General features: G+C 49.1%; 1 protein-coding gene across 4 annotated transcripts in view; it reads right to left on the bottom strand.

The window, feature by feature from the left end:
* IRF2 (interferon regulatory factor 2) overlaps positions 1-15,179 on the bottom strand; it is a 76,974-nt gene extending 61,795 nt beyond the window's left edge. For 2 of the 4 annotated variants that reach the window (XM_083170439.1, XM_083170457.1), the window contains exon 1: positions 14,993-15,179. The gene's annotated coding sequence lies outside the window, so the exon portion shown is untranslated. The other 2 variants (XM_083170466.1, XM_083170446.1) reach the window with 2 other exon arrangements.
* Between the last annotated feature and the right edge of the window lie 3,654 nt (positions 15,180-18,833).

The raw sequence follows: 18,833 nt of genomic DNA, 5'->3' as shown, positions 1-18,833 counted from the left end.
GTATGAAAGATGCCCTGTATTGCAACTTAGGTGTCCGCGAATCGCAGGAGGGGGGGTCGCGGAGGGTGCCGTGAATTGCAGGAGGGGGGGTCGCGGGGGGTGCCGCGAATTGCAGGAGGGGGGGTTGTGGGGGGGTGGATGCTGCGAATCGCGGGAGGGGTGGGTTGCCGCAAATCGCGGGAGGGGGGTTACGGGGGCGGGGGTTGCGGCGAATCATGGTAGGGGGGGTCGCGGGGGGTGTGCCGTGAATCACGGGAGGGGGGGTCACGGGGTGGGGTGCCGAGAATCGCGGGGGGTTTTTGTGTGCCGTGAATCGCGGGAGTGGGGGTTGCGGGGGCGGTGGGGGGGTGTGACGCGAATCGCCACAAGAAAAAATCAACACAGAAAGGTCAACACATGTAAAATGTTGACATAAGTGTGGCACTTCATTGGTGTCCATGTCGACACATGAGAATGAATATGAAAATATTCAAAAAATGAAAAAAAAAAACTTCAAAAACTCATGTCAACCTTTTTCATTGTCGACCATAGCCATGTCAGTGTTTTCCATGTGCAATTTAATTGTGGAGCTGCCGCGAATCGTGGGGGATGCCGCGAATTGCGGGAGGGGGGGTCGCGGGGGTGGGTGCCGCGAATCGCGGGAGGGGGGGTTACGGGGCGGGGGTTGCGGCGTATCATGGGAGGGGGGGTCGCGGGGGTGTGCCATGAATCACGGGAGGGGGGGTCACGGGGTGGGGTGCCGAGAATCGCGGGGGAGGTGTGTGTGTGTGTGCCGTGAATCGCGGGAGTGGGGGTTGTGGGGGGGGGGGGGTGTGACGCAAATCGCCACAAGAAAAAAATCAACACAGAAAGGTCAACACATGTAAATGTTGACATAAGTGTGGCACTTCATTGGTGTCCATGTCGACACATGAGAATGAATATGAAAACATTCAAAAAATGATAAAAAAAACTTCAAAAACTCATGTCAACCTTTTTCATTGTCGACCATAGCCATGTCAGTGTTTTCCATGTGCAATTTAATTCTGGAGCTGCCGCGAATCACGGGGGGTGCCGCGAATTGCGGGAGGGGGGGGTCGCGGGGTTGGGTGCCGCGAATCGCTGGAGGGCGGGGTTCACAGGGGTTCCGGTGGGGGGTTGCCGCGAATTGCGGGAGGTGGGGGGTCACGGGGGGTGCCGCGAATCGCGGGAGAGGGGGTTGCGGGGGGGTGTGACGCGAATCGCCACAAGAAAAAATCAACACAGAAAGGTCAACACATGTAAATGTTGACATAAGTGTGCCACTTCATTGGTGTCCATGTTGACACATGACAATGAATATGAAAACATTCAAAAAATTAAAAATAAATCTTCAAAAACTCATGTCAACCTTTTTCATTGTCGACCATAGCCATGTCAGTGTTTTGCATGTGCCATTTAATCCTGGGGCTGCTGCGAATTGCGGGGGGGGGGGGGGGGGGGGTGCCGCGAATCGCGGGAGGGGGGTTGCAGGGGGGGTGCCGCCAATCGTGCAAGGGGGGGTCGCGGGGGGGTTCTTTTTGCCGCGAATCGCGGGAGGGAGGTCGCGGGGGGTGTTTTTTCCGCGAATCGGGGGGGGGGGGTCACGGGGGAGGGTTTGCCGCGATTCGCGGGAGGGGGGGTCGCGGGGTGGTGGTTATGTCGCGAATTGCGGGAGGGGTCGTGGGGGGGGTCTTTTTGCAGCGAATCACGGTAGGGGGGGTCGCGGGGGAGCGGGTGTTTTTGCCGCGAATCGCGGGAGGGGGGGCGCGCGGGGGGGGGGAGGTTTTGCCGCAAATCGCGGGAGGGGGGCGCTCACCTGGTGGCTGTGGAGTAGCAGTGCTGGGCAACATGGGAAGGCAGTAGGTGTCTGGCACTGTCTGTGGGCTCACTGGGCTGGTTCTCTGTCACATACCTCCCAACATGACCCTCTCCAGGAGGGACACAATGCTCTGTTTCTAGACTTCCACTTAATGTATGATTGCCATCACCTGTTTTAAACAGGTTAATTTCTCAGAAAGGTGTTCAGCACAGATGAAGGCAATCACACATTAAGAGGAAAGTCCAGGAACAGAGCGTTATAGACACAGACACCCACTTTGAGTGACAGATGTAGCCAAATATATAGGAGATTCCGAAATACGGAATAATCCGTTATCCAAAATTCTCCTGGTCCCGAGCATTTTGGATACGGGATACTCAACCTGTATTGCCAAAATTGCTACATCAGTTGGTCATTTAGATCTATCGCTGGAGTGTGGACCTCGTAGAACTATGTCCTTTTTACGTTCACATAGGTTTATTTATGGTGCTCTGTTTTTATTTCATGGTACAAATGCACAAAGGTTAGTTGGTTAATTGGTTACTAAGTAAATTGGCCTCTGTGTGTGTATTCATGCGATTGTGAGCTCCATTGTAGCAGGAATGGCAGTTCATTGATAAGGAACTTCTGATGTTAATAATATAGTGCTAAAAGGTGCCCATACACTAGTGTGATTTGGGCCCTTTTCACCTGATTATTACATATTGTTTCGAGAAATCGTGTGAAAACTGTCAAATCGCATGTGTTTCACCAAAGATTCCGATCCGATAGGAGCCCGAGATCACAAGGGCTGCCATCAAGATTTATTGGACCTGGCAGTCCTTGCTGGGATTGCATATGATACATACAGAAAGATTGCGGGGAGCTCTAGGGAGATTGTATGTGACTTCCCCCCCTCTGAGAAGTTAATACTTCAGTGGCTATTGCTCGCCGTCATAGCCCATCCTCAGTATTCAACTGACCCACTGCACTCGCCGTTTCGCTATTTCTAAAAAGCGAGGTGGAAACAGCATGCGCGGCTGTCAAATTGGGGAGGCTCGCGGCTATACCCAGTGGTCTCGCTGCATTAGCCGCGAACCTTGTCGTCGGGGGAAGTGGACAGTGAGGCTTCCCTCTGAACATAGAATAGGGCGAGCGAGCGGTGAGGAGGTTAAACGGCAAGGATGGCCATCCTCGCCATAAGAACCCCCTCACCGGCCACATTGAATACAAGCCTATGTATGCGACACATTAGAAAAACAAGCATTTACATACACAACAAAATACTTCGAAAAAATAATATACTTCTATTAAAATGTAGTAGGGATTACAGACTGGCACAAAAGTAATCCTTAGCTACAAATTATTATGGTACTTGTTTCTTAGAACGGCGCCACCGATTTTGATTGTATGCATCGGGTCTGAAAAATCGGGTCGATCGCATCGCATGCCAACCAAATCGCATGCCATGCGATCGACCCGATTTTTACATTGGAAATAATGTAAAATGGTCCGAGACCCGATTTTACATTGATTTCAATGTAAAAAGCCCCAAAACCCCCCCCTCATGTTTCAAATGCCCCCCTATTGTTAACGCCACCCCACTATTGACACCAACCCGAAGCGTGGCGAGAGCAGCGAGCCCGCGAGGGGTGGCGGTACGCGTCCTCCGACCTTTTCATACCCCTACTATCCACGTCGGCGTGGAGTTGATTTTATATAGTGTGGCGAGCGCAACGAGCCACCGAGCCCGAAGCGTGGCGAGCGCAGCGAGCCCTGCGAGGGGACGCGGATACCTTCACAGGTATCTGTGTCCCCTCGCGGGCTTCACAGGTATCCGCATGCGCTCGCCACGCTTCGGGCTCAGTGGCTCGCTGCGCTCGCCACACTATATAAAATCAACTCCACGCCAACGTGGAAAGTAGGGGTATGAAAAGGTCGGAGGACGCGTACCGCCACCCCTCGCGGGCTCGCTGTGCTCGCCACGCTTCGGGTTGGCATCAATAGTGGGGTGGCGTTAACAGTGGGGGGGGGCATTAAACATAATTTTTAACCATATTTAATGTGAAATGGGCCATATTGGCCCATTTCACATTGTCACCTATGTAAAATCGGGTTGATCGCATCGCGGCCCATTATAATGAGGCCACGACCGACGCGATCAACCCGATTTTCACTTTAATTTTTTTTTAACATTGTTCTCTATGGGAAAATCGGGTTGATTGCGTCGGTCGCATAGCGGCCCCTTATTAGGGGCCGCGATCAACCCGATTTTGTCTTTCACCGGCAAATTAGCTGGTGATTGACACAAAATCGGGTCCATCGCGTTGATTGTATGCCTTAAACTTAAGGCATACAAATCAACGAGATGGGCGCCGTGCTAGGAAACAAGTAGCATTATTTTATTACAGCTGTAAAGTGTAAAAATACATATATGAATGTAATATACTAAACAAACATGTACAGAAAATGACACAAGATATGGGTATGCTCTACATAAAAGCCGATTCAGTTAACTGCATGTCCGCTCACTCCACAAGAAAGTCCATGAATATGCTGCACCTTGAAGATACAGATATAAGTTCTCAGGGGTAGATTTACGACTGTGCGCAGAGGGGTTTTTGCGCTATCCCCCTGCGCTAATGCAGGGGATAGCGCTTCCCCTCATTTATCAAACCTGCTTGACTAGTAAAATATCGGCGGCGGTGCGAGGGCGGAGAGATAGCGCATGTACTTTTTTCAGTACAGGGCGCTTATTGCATACCTCATTTATGAAAGTTCTTTATGCGCCTCTGAGGCGCTGTCCTTATCGCCATAAATGTCTGGCGCTGCAGGTCTCTCCTGCCGCTTACTGGTGTTCGGCGTTTGCAAATTCAAACTGCGCATGCGCCGGGTACACAACATCCCCGGCAAACATTACCCGGCGCATGCGCAGTATTAAACTGAAGAAGCCGGAGACCAACAAGCGGCACCTAACAAGAAAAACTGCGCATGCGCTGGGTACGTATTGCAAGAAAAAGGTATCCTGCGCATGCGCAGATAACAGGCGGACGGCAGCGCAGGAAACGTTATGGGAGGCAGCGTATCCCCGGCAGCAGGGGATAACGCACTCCCATAACGAAGCACACTCTAATGGTAAATTTGGGCGAATTGCAGGGGAGCTTCACCACGATAAAGTGGTGAAGCGAACCTGCGCCCATAAGGAACGTTAGGGAAGAATTGATAAATCTACCCCTCAGTCCCATAGGGCCAGGGGCTGGCTGGCAACTTTTAGCCTAGGGGGCAAGTCCAGAGCACTGGCCCATAATCAGCCAAGTCACCGTCGGAAGGAATGCTTTTGCGCGCCGTAGGCGCGCCGAAAAATTAGGGGCGTGGCCTATCATAAGGGGCGTTGCCTGTACCATGATTGTATTGTGTACCTGCAGATTGCACATTTTAGCGAACCTTGTAATACCCATTACACATAAAGCCACATGCCGTAATGCCAATTACACATTATGCTGAACACCATGATGCCAGTTACACATTACGCCCAAACACTGCGATGCTAATTACTCAATACACCGCACACTGTGATGCTAATTACACATTATGCTGCACACCTTGATGCCCATTACACCCCATACTGTGATGGCAATTACCCAATGCTCCCCACACCGTAATGTCCATTACGCCCCATACCATGATGCCCATTACACCGCACAATGTGATGTCCACAGTGCCAGATATGCCCCCACAGTGCAAGATATTCCGCCACAGTACCAAATACACATATGCCCCCACAGTGCCAGACACAAATGCCGCCACAGTGCCAGATATTCTGCCACAGTGCCAAATACGCATATTCCTCCACAGTGCCAGATATGCCCCCAGAGTGCCAGAGACACATATGCCCCCACAGTGCCAGAGACACATATGCCCCCACAGTGCCAGAGACACATATGCCCCCACAGTGCCAGAGACACATATTCCCCCACAGTTCCAAAGACACATATGCCCCCACAGTGCCAGAGACACATATGCCCCCACAGTGCCAGAGACACATATGCCCCCTCAGTGCCAGAGACACATATTCCCCCACAGTGCCAAAGACACATATGCCCCCACAGTGCCAGATATGCCCCCACAGTGCCAGAGACACATATGCCCCCACAGTGCCAGAGACACATATGCCCCCACAGTGCCAAATACACATATGCCCCCACAGTGCCAAATACACATATGCCCCCACAGTGCCAGACACATATGCCCCCACAGTGCCAGACACATATGCCCCCACAGTGCCAGATACACATATGTCCCCACAGTGCCAGATACACATATGCCCCCACAGTGCCAGATACACATATGCCCCCACAGTGCCAGATATGCCCCCACAGTGCCAAATACACATATGCCCCACAGTGCCAGATACACATATGCCCCCACAGTGCCAAATACACATATGCCCCCACAGTGCCAGATACACATATGCCCCCACAGTGCCAAATACACATATGCCCCACTGTGCCAGATACACATATGCCCCCACAGTGCCAAATACATATATGCCCCCACAGTGCCAGATATGCCCCCCACAGTGCCAGATACACATATGCCCCCACACAGTGCCAGATATGCCCCCACACAGTGCCAGATATGCCCCCACACAGTGCCAGATATGCCCCCACACAGTGCCAGATATGCCCCCACACAGTGCCAGATATGCCCCCACACAGTGCCAGATATGCCCCCCACAGTGACAGAAACACATATGCTGGGGTGAGGGAGGGGGGGGGGGGAGAGCGCTTACCCACTCGCTAGCTGCGGGCCGTGCTGCGGCTGTATCAGCTTCTCCAGCCCTCCTGCGCTGGCCGCGGCTTCCAGAACACGGCCGCGGCTACAGGAAAATGGCCGCCGGACTCCTGCACTGAGAACATGTCCTCAGTGCAGGGGGCCGGCGGCCATTTTCCTGTAGCCGCGGCCGTGTTCTGTAAGCCGCGGCCAGTGCAGGAGGGCTGGAGAAGCTGATCCAGCCGCAGCACGGCCCGCAGCCAGTGGGTGGGTAAGCGGCCCGGGGGGCATATGGCACTCTGCCCCCCGGCCCAGCCCGCCCCTGCATAGGGCTGTGTACAGAAGACCAGACGTTTGGGCAAGTTGCTGTGAAATTGTGTACATTAGCCATACATTGCATGCGAGATCTTCTATATAGTATCTAGAGCAGACTTGGACAATCTGTGGCTCTAAACCTGCTGTGAAGCTACAAATCCCAACATGCCATGCCAAGAGAATGCTAAAACTGTGGCGAAGCATGATGGGATTTGTAGTTTTACAACATTTGTTCTCCTTCCCAGAGGAAGGAGAACAAAAAAAAGATGTTACTGGACTGAAATCATCAGTGAGGTGAATACCATGTGAAGTTTAGTACTGTATCCCAGAAGGTGCTTACTAAACTAATGTTTTCATGGCGCAAAGTATTTTACTAGCATTTGATAACTATTCCAGCACCAGCTTTTGCATTATAAGCAGTTGATGTTGGTTACATAAATGATCATTTCTGCTGTAATACATCAATCTTTACATTAGATGTTCCTATCAAGGTGTACAAGTAGCTACACAGTACAGGGAAAACAGTCATGGAAATGGTATGGTATGGTTCAATTGCTCAAGGATGGAAAAAACCATCTACATTCAGAAAACCGATTGAGACATTCTAAACTGCTGCCATTGAATTGTACAGGATGTACCCAAACGTGAGGGAACAGCAGTCATTTACTTAAGGCTTTGTGAAATTTTTTAGATGGAAATCTCTAAACAATACCATAATGATCAGGAACAGATAAGATTCTATTTCATCACAGAAAAACAGTGAAACAGTTTAAGATTTCCTGTAGGGCGGGCCAACAACTATTATAATAATACATTTACTGTATCTCCTGGTTATAGACAAATGATTAAATAGGTTTATTATCTCAACGCACGTTAAAAAAAAACAACAGTTCTAGCTTCCTTCCACTACTGTTACTTCTTGTTTCAGATTCTAAAAATAGAACAATGTTCTCTTGTGATAAAATGATGTATGGTACCACTCAGGCAAACTGGGAAACGAAAGAAGCGCAGGAAAATACAACCGTTACAAATTGTCCCTGACAGTATCGTAATAATAAATAAATCAAGCATAATATATATGACTATTTCTCAACTTGGGTCACAATTGCTTTCACTGGTCAGACAAGTCCTATTGTGTAAGGAATGCCAGCCCCTAAAGTCCGGCACACAGAAGTCAACTGACGGCACCGCCGATGAAGTTAACTGGATCAGTCAAACATGATCGTGCATCCACACTGCACAATATCATTTACCATTATCATTATCTATGAATGCAGTTGCTGACTATAGTGTACATATACAAGTGAGCAGAACAAGAAAATGGGGACTTGCAGTTAGGGAAGCCAATCCCGGCGCATTTTTTCCAATCCCAGGATTAGGGACTGAAAAATGCTCAATTCTGGGATTATCAGGATTGACTTCTGTAATAAAAAATAAAAAATAAAACACACCCCAGCTAGTAATTGGATGGACACAGGCTTCTTAGAATGTGCAGCATATTATGTATTTATAGCTAAAACTCTTAAGGAGCCCATACACGCTTCGTTCTGCTCCGTCCGTTTTGTACTCTGAGATGCGCGCTCCCGCGCATCTCATCGTACAGTACAAAAAGTATGTGCTGCCCATACTTTTTGTACTAGCTTTACATCGTATCCCATCGCATTGCATGCACAAGGCATGCGATGCGATGTGTACTTTAAAAGTACCGAACGGAGCGTGTATGGGCTCCTTAAGGGCTATTTCACACGCTCCAGGTCCTGCCGGGCGGCTAAACCCTGCATGGCCAAAAGTCGTGCCGCACAGAGTAGTTAATAATGGACATGATTGTGTCCATTCACACGGGACGGCCATGGCCCGGCCGCCCAGTTGCATCCGGATCCCACCACTGGAAAAGGACAGCTGCCATTGTAAACTTCTGTGTGAGGCACAGTTCTTGGCCGTGCGGGGTTTCGCCGCCCGGCAGGAGCCAGAGCGTGTGAAATAGCCCTTACAGACACGAGTCCAGCGGTTGGGATGCCAGTTGGTCAGAAGATGAACAGGATCATTCCAATGATCAGAGGCTGGAAGAGTACAATTACCCTTTCCCCCGTTCGCCCATACACTGAGGCGATTTGGTCCGATTGTGAACAATCGGCCCGTTAAATCTGACCAAATCGACTCTCCCTGATATGCAGTCGGGTCCGATGCGCGGTTCCGTGTGCATCGGACATGACTAAGTGGTCAGACCGGCTGGCTGTCCGACCACCCGTTCTGGGGCGAGCGGGAAGCAGGGACGCATGCGATCATCACAACGGAACGCATGCGTCCCTGCCACCGGGAAGGTCCCAGCGGCTTGCAGGGGTATCGGGTGTCCGAATACTGCTGCGAGACGTCGCAGCAGTATATGGGCACCTTAACACTATGTGAGACCCAGGTAGGAATCCCGGCTATGTGGCCTCTGGCCGGAATTCTAGCGACAAGATTTTAACCATGGTATCCAAATCACCAACTAAAGGCATCCCACACTATTACGTATCCATACCCCTTTGTGCAAGTATAAACTTTTACACCCCAGGATTTCACATAGAACTATTATAAAAAGGGTCTCACAATAGAATATTTTTTTTAAAAAGCATATTGTTACTATCAGAATAACATTTACAACAACACTTTGTTCAGCCTCATTAACATGAGATAGTACAGTAACAGAGCTAGAGACTGACACCTGGACAGTTGCTAGTAGAAAAAGATTTAAAGTAAAACAGTTATGTACACGTTAATTCCAGGCATCTATTATCAGGCTTTTTAGTCACCAATTAGCTCATGACTAATAGCCATCTGCAGAATATGACTGCAGGGCCTAGATAAGGGTAAAAGAAGTCATATCTACCACTACAACTACACCAATTTTCAGAATTCTGTAATATTTCATGTATAGCACCAACATTTGTAATAACATTATTAAGTACAGTAGGTTTATATTTTCCAAATAAGCTTCTACTGTCACTTCTAAGAATACATTGCTGTTACTACCATTCAATGACAACCATTCAAAATGCCTCATCAACAAACATACAATAAATAAATACAGTTTACCTCCATACATGCAGCAGTGTCAAGGGAGAGCTGATCAGCGCTTGGGGACGAACCCCCCCCCCCCAAAAAAAACCGAATAGGTCCTACACACGGGGAGATTTTGCTGAGCCACGCTTGATCGCTCAGCAAACTGCGTCGCACAGCGATGTGCGCTGAGCGATCTGTCAGGACCAGTGTTCTCCGGTGAGAACATAGGCCCGAACCTAGCAGGCTGGATATTAATATAGTCAGATCGCTTAGAAAGTGCCCAAAATCGCCCCATAAATACCATTCTCTTTTAATCCAATTAACAGCATGATATCAGGGATGAGATTTTTGTCATAAAGGTTAACACTTGTATTTTAAACTTCCTCTTGATCAACACAGCTAGGAAAAAATACGTTCTCAATTGTAAAGAGCAATAAAATATTCTGCCGATATATTAAGAAAGTCAAAAAATACCCAGTGGGCCTTTCTTCAGCTAGTTTAAATAATGATATTACAGTTGGTTGTACAAATAGCGGAACACCTATAAAATATGTAGTTGTATGTATGGTGCATCAAAGCGATCTGTAGTCCAGTGGTTCTCAAACTTTTTAGAATCCCTGTGCCCTAGAGTATTAGAAATTTTTTCATGGCACCCCTAAGTCAAGAGTTTCTTATTGAGAAATTTAGAAATAAAAATATTGAAGTAAACTTGTTTATGCAGTATGTCATCCGTAAGTTCAGTTACAGGGGATGCAGTTAAAATCCCGGCGGTCGGGATCCCGGCGTTCAGAATCCCGACCACCGAAATCCCGACACATTCTCCCTCCGTGGGTGTCCACGACACCCCTGGAGGGAGAATAAATTAGTGTGCCGAGCGTAGCGAGGCACCGGGCCCGCTGCGTGGCGAGTGCAGCGAGCCTGCAAGGGGGGGGGGGGGCGATCCACGTCCCCCCCCTTGTCGGGATTCCGGCGTCGGGATTCTGAACGCCGGGATTCAGTACTGAATCCAGTTACAGTATGTGGTGAGGGACCGGATTCACTCCTATTTGTCTATATATTTTATGATGGGAAGCCAAAAGCACTAGTTTTGCCTCTTACCATTTTGAATTTGATTTACTCCTGGAGCACCAACTCAGGGCACCCCAGGATGCAACGGCACACAGCTTGAGAACCACTGATGTAGTCATTCAGGATATTCTCGTCCCAAAATCACTTTTACCCAGATAAATACCACCACAAACCCATCCAACATCACATATTTTGGATCTTGCTGACAGCAGTGCGCCAGTCTCTAACTCTCTAGCTTAATCAGTTTTTAATTTCTTTACACTCAGACAAAATAATTAGAAACCTTAAATATTCCCAGCAAAGGAAAAGTGCATAGGAAGCACAGTGGAGCTATATGTAATATATCAATATAGCATATAATGGAACTCTGTTAAGAAATATGAATTAGTTGGAGGACGTTATCCCTCAGAAGAGAGAAGCGTCGCCAACACTAAGTTAATAAAGCTCCACTCAGACTCCACTTCCAGGCATTTCGCGCCAACAGACAGCTGCACAAAGTGACCATGAGAAGGCATACAATCTGTAAATTAATCATGCTGTAGTATATAAATAAGTAAATTACTTATATACTGGAGATGAAATGGGAGTGCTTCATGGAGCACATGGAGTTGGGGCAAGGTCTCCGTAGGAGCAGCGGAGCCTGTTGAGATTGCCGGAGTCACCCAAGCAGGGTCCCCTGGAAGAGGAGGAGATCCTGTGAGAGCCGCGCCGAGGCTGTGATTGATCATGTAAGCTACCAGTATAGATAATTGTACTGGCAAATGCTTAGGCTTAATATTTATTAATTATTACCAGCTATTTATAAAGTGCGCACATATTCTTCAGCACCACAGTTAATATTGGAACATTCACATCTGTCCCTGCCCCAGTGGAGCTTAGTCTATATTCCCTACCACATGTACACGCACACATAGACATTCTAGGGTTCATTTTATTGAGAGACAATTAACCTACCAGTGTATTTTGGGATTCTGGGGGGGAACCCATGCAAGCACAGACTATACAAATGCTGCACAGTTAGGGCCATGGTGGGAATTGAACCATTACACCAGTAGTTCCCAAACTTTTTTGAGCCAAGGCACCATAGGTAATCAGAATACAGATATAAAGATTTATAGTTTGTAATTTGTATCAATAATGGATCAGTAACTAACATTAAAGGGGTCAATTCATTTCGAACCAAGTACGTTGCGGCTATATACTGCACTTTAGGCCCCTATATACTATGTGACTTCTCCTAGGGGAGTAGTCGCATGTGATGCCACTATATCAAAAGCAGTCCTTTTGCACGGCATGCGATTCCAATTCCCACTGCCAGGAAACTGAGTCGGACGTGCAGCAGGTCCGATATCCAACTCCCATGCGCACTGGACCGGATGTCAAACACATATATGGCCACTTTCTCCCAATGTCTCAAAGAAGCCAAATCGCACTAGTGTATGGCCACCAAACTCACAGATTTTTCTTTGCAGCATTAATAGGCTGCATACATAAATGCCCAAGTCGGGGTAAGATTGCGGTTTAGGTAATGAATGACAATTTTATTTTTTAATTAGATAGTAAGGATTATATAATAAGTATGTATGTTACATAGAAGAGGCTACGCTTATTATAAAACAGCGCTCCTACACTTCAGTCCTCAAGTACCATGTAACCAGTCATTTTACAGAGATCTTTAATCATGTACAGGTCAAATCATCTATTTTTTTCTTGGTCAGCAATTATCCTTCCTGTTTCCACAGACAGAAATCATGACATGTTTGGGGTAGTTGTGTGGAGTTGAGAACCACTGATATAAAGGCACATTTAATTGGCAGAAATATTTATAAACAACTACAAATAAAAACAATGCTTTAAATCATAGAGCACTCTAAAGGGATTCGGTATGGAATCCCGAAATCCCGTCAAGGGGGGGGGGGGCGCTATGCTCTGCACGCTAATTTATTCTCCCTCTATGGGTGTAGTGGACACCCACGGAGGGAGAAAGTTTGGGGATTTCGGCGGTCAGGATTCTGAACGCCAGGAAATTGACTGCATCCCCTCTTAAGCTGCGACACAAGCCTCTGTGCTAAGCATGATCGCTCGCCAAATCTCTCGGCAGTAGCGAGCTCGCTGAGCGTTGTTTTGCCCATTATTTATATAGGCAAAACCCTAAAGATCGAGCAGGAAAGCCAGGGCATACACTGTCTTTCCCTGCGGGCGATGGCTATGCACAGGACCACACATCGCCATCACTGCAGGACATACAAACGGAGTCTGGTCGCTTCGAAATAGGGCTGAAATCGTTCCGTGTGTATGTCTCTTAGCAAAAAAATGCAAGCAAGCAACTGGATTACATATTGTGAAAACGAATGCTGCAAATAAATAATGTACCCAACATATGGAAAATTGTAATACTTTAAAATGCTGTGTACAACGGTGTACCTTGAGTACTTGAGATGACATAGATTTCTCCATACAGTACATATTGAAAGCACTGACATACATGACAGCTAAGGTTGTAATTGCTGAACTGTTCCCAACATGTGAAATGCTGCCAGCTTCTACTTTGCTAATGGCCGGGCATAACTCCCTTGTTTCATTATGCAATTGTAATATTATAATAACAAAAAAGTCATCTAAAGTATACAGTTCAACTTCTAGACATGAATATTGCTGCCTGTAAAACAATGTTGAAGTAAAGCTTTTGCCTTTATTAGGCTGAAGCAATTGGTGGCACAGTCAGCAAGCCTGAGCCTGCACCTCCCATCCCCCCTGCTTGTTACAAGTTGCCAGCACAGAGGCCTTCCTCCACACTGACGTGTAACAAGAGCTGTCATTGGCTGATATCCAGTTAGCTCAGCTGTCCCATTGGCTGTGTGAGGCATCAGTCAACAAAACTTACTTGAGTGAAAGAGAGAAGCTTCAAAGCTCTTTAACCAGTTCAGTACCTCGAAGCCTTGCACCATAGTCTGAGACAGGCCACACACATACACTTATATGTAACAACGTGGGTGTCTACAACAGAGTTGTGTTTATTCAATGGGAAAGAAGCAGCCAGTGTCAACCTAGCAGCACTGCCAGTGCCAATGCTCAGACAGGCCTCAGAGTCAGACAAGCACAGACCTGACATTGCTGATACTAGGCTGTGACATGCACAAACAGCCATAGGGACAGATGTATAGGAGCCAGAAGATACATGCCATTATGGAGCCCTGTCAGATGCACAGATATATGGCAGCATAATGCATAGCACAAATGACAATCCTGCTGTACATACCTCATCAGCTGTGAGGGGGAAACCAAGTCAATGCACACAACTACACTGGCTGCTCCCAGGCACTGTCACCACAGTAAGGGACACTACAGAAGTGACAGCACATCCATTGGGTTACACAGCTGCAGCACAACGCAGTGACACAGGAATAACAATGGTTACTTGTCACACAAACACAAATGATGCAGAAACCACCAGCCCCACTCCATGTTACCCAGCACCCGCAACAGGGGCTCTGCTCCTGCCCCAGACCAGTCATAGGCACACTGCACACAGAGCAGACCTATTTTGGGGGATTATTTTACCTCATGCCGTAAATGGCAATGTGTCAGCTGGGGGCTGCTGCCTGCCCAGCACTCCTGCCCATATGCTGCCCAGCATCCAGCAAGTATGCCATCTCCACAGGTCCTCTCAGCGATCCTGGAGCAATGGCACAAGTGTCGCCTCCCCTGGAGGGTGACCAAGGACAAGAGCAGCTCCCAAATCCAAAAGCGAAATTAAAACTTCCCATTACCCCAGCCCCCACCCCTGCCCCTGGCACAGTATCACTCCCTCTTTCTCTTTGGCATGTTATTGCGCACCCCCATCCCCCCGGGCGCTTCCTGCGTGTGCCGTATGGAAGGTGCCCGCCGCAGAGACACACAGGGCAAGGTTACAGTATCGCCACTCCGGCTATTGACTACTAAAGGGTGCTACAATGGATGCGTGCTCCCAGGCGTTGTGCAACGCAAGTTACATACCAGCAGCGACTGATCGCGGGATCAAAACTAAAAGTGACGGCTCCAGATCGAAAGCAAAACAAGGAGAGGAAAGTGAGAGTAGCGGCGCCGCTCAGGCACACACTGCCCCCTCCCCGGATTTGTTTGTTTCGTGTTTGCTCAGCAGCAGCAGTGGCAGCAGCACAGGGCTGGGGAGGGGAGGGGGCGGGGCGGGGCGCAGGCCCCACTGCTGCCTTCCTATTGGTGAGACCGCCCCTCTGCCCAGCCATTCTCGGAACAAGGCAATTTCATTTTCACTTCCCTCTATGCACTCAGCAGCGCGTCACTACTGGCAGCCTGGGAACTGGAAACTAGTCACCGCTGCAAGGCCTACACACAGGGTCAAATGCAGGATGGGAGGGGCGAAGAAACACATGAACTGTTATATACATGGTTGTTTTTATATATATATATATATAAACAACCATGTATATAACAGTTCATGTGTTTTTTCGCCCCTATATATATATATATATATATATATATATATATATATATATATATATTACCACTGTTATCTGAGCAGCTCCTGGTCGGTTTTGTGCATGGCAGTGGGATAGTGCTAGCTTCACCTATCTGTCAATGTGACAATGATTAATGGTGCTGTGCATCGGGAGCCAAGGCACGCTGACTGCATAAGTGCATTACTTGCAGTTGACTAAGTCACATGATACTTTGCACAAGAGGTCAGAGGTTGAGAGATTTGTGCTGAGCTCTGTGTGGTGGAGCTCAACATATGCTTTTCAGGCCCATGGAAGACAGCAGTAGTGGCCTCGTCATCGGAGGATATTTAATCAGAGGCAGTGCTGAGCCTGTCAGGGCTCATACAGAGTAAGGTACAGAGGGACAAAGACAGGCTTTTCATGTGCTATTTTATATATATATGGGTAACTGCAGGGGGGGGGGGGGTAATATAAATATATATTTATGTTTATATTACACCCCCCCCTGCAATTACCCATTGAAGTTTATACCAGGGTTGCCTACCCTCCCGGAATCGGGTCCCCCTCCCGGCCCCCCGGAAAGGGTGGCAATCCTCCCGCATATCCCCCCCATTTCCCGCGATGTGTCCCTCGGCGGGGGGGTCCGCGGGTAAAATGCCGCAATCGCAGGATTTTAGCCCCGCCCCCCGATGTGTAATGCCTGAAATACCGGCATTGCACGGCGGGGCTAAAATGATGCGACGCAGTAGGCACGCCCCCCAACAGGGCAGCATCCGTGTGGCCACACCCCGAACCGCCTCTTTTTCACCCCGGATGTGGCCCCGCCCCCCTGCCTACCAGAGCTGGCTGCCCTCTCCCGGAGAGGGCAGCTGAAAAGTCGGCAAGTATGGTTTATACTGCCTTTACTCTGTTTTGACAGTGTAATATTCTCCCATGCAGTTTGCAGCCAGTAATGACAAGAGGGAGGGAGCCCTCTGTCTAAAGTGCCCCGGGCCCCCAGAAGGCTTTATCCGACCCTGACCACAGGTGATGGCAATCAGTGGCGTAACAATAGAGGGTGCAGGGGGTGCAGTTGCTATGGGGCCCGGCAGCTGGGGGGGCCCGAGGAGAAGCTAGCAATCCCCTGCACCCTCTGCCATTGTTCCATGTCCCTGTGACAGCGCAGCACTGAAGCCGGAGGCGGTCCACGTATTCTTGCCTCAGTCTCTCTCCCCCTGTGTCCTGGGGCTTAACGTCACTCTCCTGTGACCAGCCCCAGCGCCAAATACAAAGCGCCTGACCTGAGCATCATCCGGTTCTATGAGGTGTGCAGACGCAGCACGGCAGGGGACCCAGCACTGGAGCAACTGCCGGCTATTATGTGCCGTGCAGTGACCTGGCTCAGCGGTGAGGAAAACGGGCCTCAGAGATTCTGCGGCGGGCACCCGGCAGTGTGAAGATTTGACAGAGAGGAGACAGTGCTGCCAGAGGTAACGCCATCTTGATCCCCCTCGCTTGCTCTTCTCTCCCTCCTTCCCCCTGCTCCCCCGCCCGCTCTACTCCACGGAGCTTACACAGGATGCCCCGCTCCCTCCTCCTGCTTACAGAACACTTCTTGACCAGCTTGCTCCACACTTAGCTGCGTTTTCCACTCTGCTGCGCTCGCTCCCCCTGGCTCACACGGAGCATACATATGCAGGGGACACAGGCTGGCTACAGTGCCCGTCCTCCTGCATCTGTACTCTGCCCGTCCCTTGTATTCGCAGCTTGTACAGGCAGTGTCTGGCTCCTGCATGGGTACGCTGAAGTGACAGCCCTCCTACTATATGGGTTTGGGTACAGTCCCCGCTTGGGTCAGTGTCTGCATTCTGTATGGATACACTCTCTGTTCACCTCCTGCATGGGCAGAGTGCATGTCCTACTGCATGTGTATATGATTGGTACATTCTACACATCAGTACACTACAGTTAGTCCTTTCTTCTTACATGGGTATGCTTCCTGACATCCTGCATGGATTTGGGTACAGGGAACAGTCATTCAGTGCCTATATCTGCATGGGTACCTACCCACCCTGCCCTCCCACAGGTTACACTGCCCACACTCCTCTATGTGTACAGGAAATCAGTGGCTGCTTTTTGCATGCCTGGGTAGTGGGTACACTTTTTATTTCTTACATGAGTAAAATTCTGCCCCTCTGCATTGGCACATTGCCAGCCCTACTGCATGGGTACAGTCAATTAGTGGCTACTTCCTGCATAGGTACAGTGATGTCCTCATCATGGGTACAGTCAGTGCCCTCTCTCCTTCCCTCTCCCTATTTCTCCCTATTTTTCCATGAAGCCCTCTACCCCTTTCTCTTTTCCCGACACCCTCTCTTAAGCTGTGTACACACGGGGCGATAGGGGCTGAAATCACTGGAAATATGGTCGCAGGCGACCATATTGCCAGTGATGGGAGTGTGCCCCGGCGATAAATCGCCGGGTGCGTGCTCCCTTTTTCAGCCCCGTTCTAATCGCTGGTCGCAGGAGCTATCTCTGCGGCACCACCGGCAGAGGTTCCCTTTCATCGACCATCTCTGGTCGCTGATGAAAAGGAGAAACTGAGCAATATATTGCTCAGCCATATATTGCTCAGCCATATATGGCTGAGCAATATATCTCCCCCATGTGTAGGGGCTTAACACTCTCACTTTCTTCTGCACCCCCCTTCGGGGTAGGGGGGGGGCTTTCAAGTTTTTGCTATGGGGCCCACATCATTGTAGTTACGCCCCTGATGGCAATCATACATTACCAGGGAAGTCCAGTACCAGAGCGTTTTCTCCCACATGGAGAGGGTCAGGTAGACAAGAATGGATAAGTGGGTGTGTTCTAGTCACTGAAAGGACAGGGATAAGAGGGTGGGAACTGGGTACTAGTCACTGAAAGGCCTGCACAGGGATAAGAGGCAGATAACGATGGAGACGTGATAAAGTGGAAAGAGATAAAGCAGCAACCAACCAGCTCCTAGGCCCCATACACAATGCAAGTTGGGAACGATTTCACTTGATTCCAGAAGATCGGGATGAGAAAAAGGGTAAAATCGGCCCAAATAGCATGTGTCTGACATCCAACCTGATGCATGGTCCTGTGCACATCAGATCGGACTCATAGATCATACGTGCTGCACATAAGACCCCCCTCCCAGCGGCAGGGAGCGGGGATAGCATGCCCGGGTGGCTTAAAGAGAATTGGATGCAGCTTCTCCCGTAGGAAAGGTCACATAGTGTATGGGAGCCTTAACTGCCATGGTACAGGCTGGGTTTGAAAATTAACAGCTGATTGTCTCCCCAAGGTTTGATTCATTTCTAACCCAAACGTATCTAACCTTGGGGAGACAATCAGCTCCCAACTGTAATTTTTCA

The sequence above is a fragment of the Crinia signifera genome, chromosome 1 (assembly GCF_055691185.1).
Source record: "Crinia signifera chromosome 1, ASM5569118v1, whole genome shotgun sequence".
NCBI lineage: Eukaryota > Metazoa > Chordata > Amphibia > Anura > Myobatrachidae > Crinia > Crinia signifera.
Note: the sequence above shows the minus strand (reverse complement) of the source record. Positions and strands in the feature narration are given on the sequence as shown.